Consider the following 7,833-nt stretch of genomic DNA (forward strand, 5'->3'; position numbering starts at 1 on the left):
GGAATGAGCCAGTAGATGGAAGATATCTCTCTTTGTAAATCTGACTATGCAACTGAAAAAAAAAAAAATGAGCCACAGGATTTTCTGCTAGATTACTCTATCACACAGTACAAATGCTAGGTAAATGAATGAAGACCTGCTAAAACTATACTTGTGAAAGGTTAAGCTACTTCAGCTCTATTGTTTCCTTCCAATGAGAAGGGCTGGGGATCAGGGGCCTATGAAAGTAAGATAGTGGGCACAGCACAGTGGCCTAGTGTCTAAAGTCCTAACCTTGGGCCCGGCGGCATGGCCTAGCGGCTAAAGTCCTCGCCTTGAATGCGCCAGGATCCCATATGGGCGCAGGTTCTAATCCCAGCAGCTCCCGCTTCCCATCCAGCTCCCTGCTTGTGGCCTGGGAAAGCAGTTGAGGATGGCCCAATGCATTGGGACACTGTACCCACGTGGGAGACCCGGAAGAGGTTCCCAGCTTCCCGGCTTCGGGTCGGCGCAGCAGCTGCCCGTTGCGGCTCACTTGGGGAGTGAATCATCGGACGGAAGATCTTCCTCTCTGTCTCTCCTCCTCTCTGTATATCTGACTTTGTAATAAAAATAAATAAATCTTTAAAAAAAAAAAAAGATAAAGTCCTAGCCTTGAACATGCGTGGATCCCATATGGGCACCGGTTCTAATTTCCACCCAGCTCCCTGCTTGTGGCCTGGGAAAGCAGTTGAGGATGGCCTAAGGCCTGCACCCGCGTGGGAGGCCCGAAAGAAGCTCCTGGCTCCTGATCAACTCAGCTCAGGCCATTGCAGTCACCTGGGGAATGAATCATTGGACGGAAGATCTTCCTCTTTTCCTTTCTGTATATCTAACTTTGCAATAAAAATAAATAAATCTTAAAAAAAAAAAGATAGCATGGTGATCCTTAAGCCCCATTCATGGTAGAAAAAAGGACAGACTGAAGTAAGGGAAAGATCACAATTTACAGCCACACTTAACAGAATATGAATTTTTAAAAAAAAAAGTTTTATTTTTATTGGAAAGATGGATATACAGCGAGAAGGAGAAACAGAGAGGACGATTTTTCATCCATGATTCACTCCCCAAGTTACCGCCCACATACGATCCCAGCGCATTCAAGTCGAGACTTTAACCACTACGCTGTCGCGCCAGGCCCAACAGTAGAATATGAAATTTAAAGATCACCATTTTCAGTCAATTCCAGAGTTCAGTGAACAAACTAAAAAACAAACCAAACCAAACATACAAACCCACATAAATACCCTGCTCACTCTGAAATCTTCTACATCCACTCTAATATCTACTCCTAAAATCAAGCATTTACAATCAAGGGAAGGTGATTCAGCTTAAGGAGTTGGTGCTATGCACAGTGGGTTGGTTAAGCCAGGATTGCTGGCATTTCACTGGAGCGCTGGTCCCAGTTCTGAGCTACTCTGCTTCAGATACAGTTTCCCACTAATGTTCCTGTGAAGGCAGCAAAAGCCAGTCTAAGCATTTGGGACCCTGCTAGTCCTACATGAAGTCCCACCCAAAGGAGGGCCAAGATGCAGTTTCAAGCTCCTCGACTGAAACTGGATGAGACCTGGCTGTTGCAACCATTTGCCACGGTGAACCAGCACACAGAGGATCTGTTTTGCATACAAATACACTCCTTCTTTAATTAAAAGATTAATTAATTAATATTGAAAAGGCAGATACACAGAGAAGGAGAGACAGAATAATCTTCCATCCACTGGTTCACTCTGCAAGCACCCGCAACAGCTGGCCATCGCTGAGCCAATTTGAAGGCAGAAGCCAGGAGCCTCTTCCGGTTTTCCAAGTGGGTACAGGGTCCCAAGGTTTTGAGCCATCCTCTACTACTATCCCAGGATACAAGCAGGGAGCCAGATGGGATGCGGAGCAACCGGGAAACAAACTGGCACCCATATGGGATTCCAGCAGTTTCTTTCTTTTTTTTTAAGATTTATTTATTTTATTACAAAGTCAGATACACAGAGAGGAGGAGAGAGAGAGCGGAAGATCTTCCGTCCGATGAATCACTCCCCAAGTGAGCTGCAATGGCCGGTGCTGCTCTGATCCAAAGCCGGGAACCAGGAACTTCTTCCAGCTCTCCCACATGGGTGCAGGATCCCAAAGTTCTGGGCTGTCCTCGACTGCTTTCCCAGGCCACAAGCAGGGAGCTGGATGGGAAGTGGAGCTGCCAGAATTAGAACCGGTGCCCATATGGGATCCCTGGGCGCGTTCAAGGCGAGGACTTTAGCCGCTAGGCCATGCCGCCGGGCCCTCCAGCAGTTTCAAAGTGAGGGTTTAGCCACTAGGCTACCCTACTGGACCCCATGATACAAATACTAAAAAAAAAAAAAAAAAGGAAAGAAAGAAAGAAAAAGAAAAAAAAGTACACTCTTGGAAGCTTGGTAGACAATACTAGACGACCATTTGGTGTTGATTTGTTCAAGTATAGCTAGATCTCTTAATGTAAGATTTCAAATGCTAACTTGATGAGAATGCCATGCATCAGAATCATCTGAATACAACCTAGATATGAGAAGATGGCACAGCAGAGCAATGGGAGAGGATGGTCACGTCAACAGTGTTGGGTTTCCTGGCTTCTCTCACACAATAAAATACCATAGCCAACTTTCAATTTAGGTTGGAGATCTAAATTTAAGGAGCTAAAAGTAAAGTTTTCAAAATATAGCAACCCTCTCCCACCTTTTACCAGATACAGGAAGAAAAAAAAAATGGAAACAATTGGCTCATTCATTTTCCCCCATTCCTCAACCCTTACTACCCTGATCAGTGATCCACATGGGTATGCACTCTTATCAACTATGTAAACATATAAAAAATTTGTTTTATTAAAAAAACCACATAGAGGAGACAAAGAAGCTAAAGATTGTACGGGAGACAATCTGAATGTTAATTTGCAGGGCACCATGAATAAACACTTCCTAAAAAAAATATTTTTCATAACCATAGAAAAAGTTATTGCACTGGATACACAATGTAAAAATCTTACAAAAGACTGAAAAATTGCCTACGCTTACCATATGCTTAAAGATTCAGAAGACATCATTAAGAGAATGAAAATCAAATCAAAGTATGTAAGATAATATTTAACATTAATATATAACAGGGTTGTTAATCAGAATACAAACAGAAGGAAGTCTTTCAAACCAGGATGAAAAAAAGACAATCAACTCAATAAAAAAGTGGGCTGACTGGGACAAGCACTTCACCAGATGTCCAAACGGTCGAGAAACATGAACAAATGCCCAATCTCACCAATAATCAGGAAAGCTAAAATTTAAGCCACAATTAAACATTAGTTTTATTTACTAGAACAGGTAAAAATAAAACGAATGACAAATATCAAGCAATTAAACTCTCGGTGCATTTACGTAAAATTAGGCGAGAATTAGCTAAGGATCCAGTGCTTAGCCAAGTGATAACCATGAACAAGGGGGCAGGTACAACAGAAGCTTCTGGGGTGCTGGCAGTACTCCGTGGACAGGCGTGGCTAGAGGAGTATTCATTATACAATCGCGCTATACTTTTATGATTGGCGCGTTTTCGTATGTGTACCACGCTTCCAAGGTTTTATGCATGCCAAATGCCACTTGATTTTCCACACAAGACCTTGAAAATGTCTTTCTGGCGACTTGAGGCTGCTCCTCTGTAAGCAGAAAACGGAGCAGTGGAAAAGACTGACTAGGTACAATCCTGGCGATGTTAAGCAGCTGCGACGCTGCACAGCCGGGAGGCGGCTCGTTAGCCCCACGATCGGCTCGCCCGGCCCCGCCATCTTCGTGTTTCTCGCCCGGCGAGCCCCCAAGCCGGCCGAGGGAGCACAGAGCCAGGTCTCCGTCCGACTAACCAGAGAAGAGCCACAGGGGTGGAAGCGGGCCGGCGCTTCACACACTCACCTGGGCCTCCGGCCCGCGAGTCCGGCGCGCTCCACCCGCGGTGGGCCGACGCCCCGACTTGAAACCCCCCCTTCTCTAGGCCTCGCCCCGACCGCCTGTCACCGGGCCGATCGGTCTCTGACCCGGCTGCGTGTCTGAGCGACGAGCTATGGCTTCCTTGGCTTCCTTGGCTTCCTCGACTTCCTCAGCCCCGGGCCCGCCGGCTGCAGCGATGGCTCCGACGCGCAGCTTTCGGAAATCGCGCCAAAAGCCTGCGGGGTGACGACACGCTCGCGCCGACGTAACGTCGCCCCGCCCCTCCTGTCCCCGCCCTCCTCCTTGTCGGGTGCTGGCCCGAGGGCGGGCTAAAGTGCAGGGACCTGCCTAGCGTGGATTACCAACCAACCAAACTTTCCGATTCACAACTTTAGACTACAAATCCCAAGAGTTGGTGTGGTCGGGCCGTCACTTCCGGAAACCTGTGCGCTGGTTTCTTTTCTTTTTTTTTTTTTTTTTAAAGATTTATTTTATTTCATTACAAAGTCAGATATACTGAGAGGAGGAGAGATAGAGAGGAAGTGGAGCCGCCGGGACCAGAACCAGCAGCCACATGGGATCAAGGCGAGGACCTTAGCCACTAGGCCACGCTGCCGAGCCCTGTACGCTGGTTTCTGTGGGACCTTGCCTGTGGGCTTTGGGAAGCCCTACCTTGGATTTTGCCAGTAGGCCATCTCGCTGGGCCGTTTTCAAATTATTTATGTTTTTCAATGTCAGAGAAAGGGGATCTTCCATCCATTTGTTCAATTTTTGGGGGCTATGTCAAAGCCAGGAGCCAGGAACTCCATCAGGGCCTCCCATGTGGGTAGCAAGGACCCAAATAGTAGAGCCATGATCTGTTGCCTCCCAAGTGCATTAACCGGAGATGAAGCGCCTAGCTTTGGCCTGGCCCAGCACTGGCTGTTGCCACCATTTGGGGTGTGGGTAAGTGAATGGTGGTGGTTGCCGCAGTTACAAGAGAAGGGCAGAGCTTGCTTTGAGCCCAGTACTTCACTCTAACCTCAGGCTGGAACCCAGAAGGGACAGCAGAAATCTGGCGCACCACTGAGGCAATACAGTCATTGTTGGACCAATATCCAACACCAAATAAGGACCAAGGCGACCCCCACCTCAGCTTCCATGTCAAGAGGGTTTAAAACTCCCTGCATGCCCCTTCCCTTGCCTTTCTTTCTGTTCCTTTGTAGGCCCTTCTCTGCGTCTGTGTTTCCGTTGCAAGGGAGAAAGGCCTGTGAAGTGGGGTTTCTTTGAATAAAGGTCAGCTATATTCCTTCTATACTCGGTTGATTTGTTCCTTCACGGTCGGTCGATGAATCGAACAAATGGAAGTGATGGCTACCATGGATTTGGCTTCCAACCAGAGCCAGAATGGATGGCAGAATTCTGGTGGGCTCCTCAGGCTGTGCGACCACCGTTACACCAATGAGGGGCACAGACCCATATCCCCCCACCAATAAGAGTCAAGGCGACCCCCATTTCGGCTTCCGTGTTAAGGAGAGTTTTAAAAGCCCTTCCACGTCTCTTCTGCGCTCTTCTTCCTCTGCAGCCCACTCCTTCATTTTTGTCTTTCTGCTGCATGGGGAAGAGGAAGCCCGTGACCGTGGTTCCCTGAAATAAAAACCATCTAAATTCTTTTCATGTATTCGGCTGGTATTCTTTCCCTAGTGGTCGGCGAATCTAACATTTTGGCCAGCAGTGAAGATCCCTCTCTAACTCTGCCTTTCACATAAAATAAATCTGAAAAAGAGACAGGGCCTGGCACGGTAGTCTAGTAGCTGAAGGCCTCGCCTTGCATGCGCCAGGTGTGAGGAGAGGAGTGATTGGAACATCATCTTGGGCCAGGCGCCAGGTCCTGCTTTGTCTTTCCTACAGCTTGCAAAATTGGCACCATTCTGGTTATCCACCGAGATGTGACCTCATGGTCTCTTGAGGACCCCACCCCCAATCTCTCAAGGCCCCTCTTGCTAGTCCTCACCCACCTAACTGTGGCTCAGATAATTTCAGTCACCAGTCCCTGGGACACACCGCAGCCCCTCCCAACCAATTTTCCACACGCTTCCCACACCTTGCAGGATACCTGGGTTGTATAAAGAAGGCTCCACAGACCAAGCACAGTAGCCTAGCAGTTAAAGTCCGTCACTTGCCTGCACTGGTATCCCATATGGGTGCTGGTTCATGTCCTAGAGACCCTGCTTCCCATCCAGCTCCCTGCTTGCGACCTGGGAAAGCAGGATGGCCCAAAGCCTTGGGACCCAGAAGAGGCTCCTGGCTTCAGATCAGCTCAACTCTGGCCACTGTGGTCCTTGAGGAGCGGAGTTGAACCAGTGGACCGAAGACCTTTCTCTCCTTCTCTCTGTAGATCTTTCTAGCAAAAATAAATAAATCTCAAAAAAAAAAAAAAAAAAAAAAAAAGCAGTAGCAGTAGAGGAGTGACTTCTTTAGGCATTCTGATATAGGATGCCAGCATCCCAAGCAGTGCCCTAATCTGAAATGCTACAACACTGTCCAAGAATCATTAAAAGTTTTTTAAAAATGAGTGATAGTTTAAATTTACTTTCCCCTCAATAGTTCTACTACTTTATATTTATGGAGTACTTTAACACCCCAATGAGCCTGGCATGGTAGCCTAGTGACTGAAGCCCTTGCATTATGCATGCAAGGATCCTGTAAGGGTGCCATTTTTTTTTTTTGAGATTTATTTTATTTATTTTATTAAATTGGTGATTTTGTTTTTTAAAAGATTTATTTTTATTGCAAAATCAGATACAGAGAGATAGGAGGAGAGACAGAGAGGATCTTTTGTCTGATGATTTACTTCCCAAGCGGCCACAATGGCTAGAGCTGAGCCGATCCGAAGCTGGGAACCTGGAACCTCTTCTGGATCTCCCACACGCAGGTGCAGGGTCCCAAGGCTTTGGGCCATCCTCGACTGCTTTCCCAGGCCACAAACAGGGAGCTGGATGTCAAGCAGGGTTGCTGTAATTAGACTTGGCACCCATATGGGATCCCAGCATGTGCAAGGCGAGGACTTTAGCTGCCAGGCTACCACACTGGGCCCTGTGCACCAGTTCTAATCCCGGTGGTCCTGCTTCCCATCCAGCTCCCTGCTTTGGCCTGGGAAAGCAGTAGATGGCCAAAGACCTTGGGACTCTGCAACCGCATGGGAGACCCGGAAGCAGCTCCTGTGTCCTGGCTTCAGATCGGCTCAGCCAAGGCTGTTGCAGTCACTTGGGGAGTCAATCAGCAGATGGAAGATCTTCCTGTTTGTGTCTCCTCTCTCTGTACATCTAACATTCAAAAAAAAAAAAAAGGTGAAAAAAAAGATTTTCCTCTCTGTCTCTCCTCTTCTCTGTATATCTGACTTTCCAATAAAAATAAAATAAAATGTAAAAAAAACAAAAGGTTAACACCCCACATTATCCTCTCACTATCATCTTCTGGCATTAAAGGATAGATATCAGGAGAATGAGAGTGGAGACGTTAAAAAAGGAACTGTTGAGAAGTTTGTGTAATGTTTCAGGCCAGAGGTGACAGCTAAAGTTAGGGCATTGAGAGCAGAGCTTCAGGAGCCACTCCAGACCTTGGTGAGTAACTTAGACAGTGCCTGAGGGTAAACTTTCCATACCAAAGCTACCCACCTTTGCCCACCCCTCTTCTTCACATACTCATTTTTGAGAGTCTGCAAAACCACAGTCCTGCGTCGCCCACCCAGTGAAGCCACATGATTTTGACCTTCAGGTCACAACATACTGGACCAGCAGTGTTCATATTAACAAAAACGGCAAATCATATTCTTGCCCCTGGAGACTAAAATTTATTTGTGTCTAGTGAAAAAAAATCACTTTTTCTTAGACAAATTAAACTAATGAAA

At 47.0% G+C, this 7,833-nt stretch overlaps 1 protein-coding gene across 1 annotated transcript in view; it reads right to left on the minus strand.

Moving 5' to 3' along the window:
• Nucleotides 1-4,067, minus strand: part of RAD51 (RAD51 recombinase) — a 33,861-nt gene extending 29,794 nt beyond the window's left edge. The window contains exon 1 of the mRNA XM_058666079.1: nucleotides 3,930-4,067. The gene's annotated coding sequence lies outside the window, so the exon portion shown is untranslated. The remainder of the gene's footprint in view (nucleotides 1-3,929) is intronic.
• Between the last annotated feature and the right edge of the window lie 3,766 nt (nucleotides 4,068-7,833).

The sequence above is a fragment of the Ochotona princeps genome, chromosome 6, assembly GCF_030435755.1.
Source record: "Ochotona princeps isolate mOchPri1 chromosome 6, mOchPri1.hap1, whole genome shotgun sequence".
NCBI classification, from domain to species: domain Eukaryota; kingdom Metazoa; phylum Chordata; class Mammalia; order Lagomorpha; family Ochotonidae; genus Ochotona; species Ochotona princeps.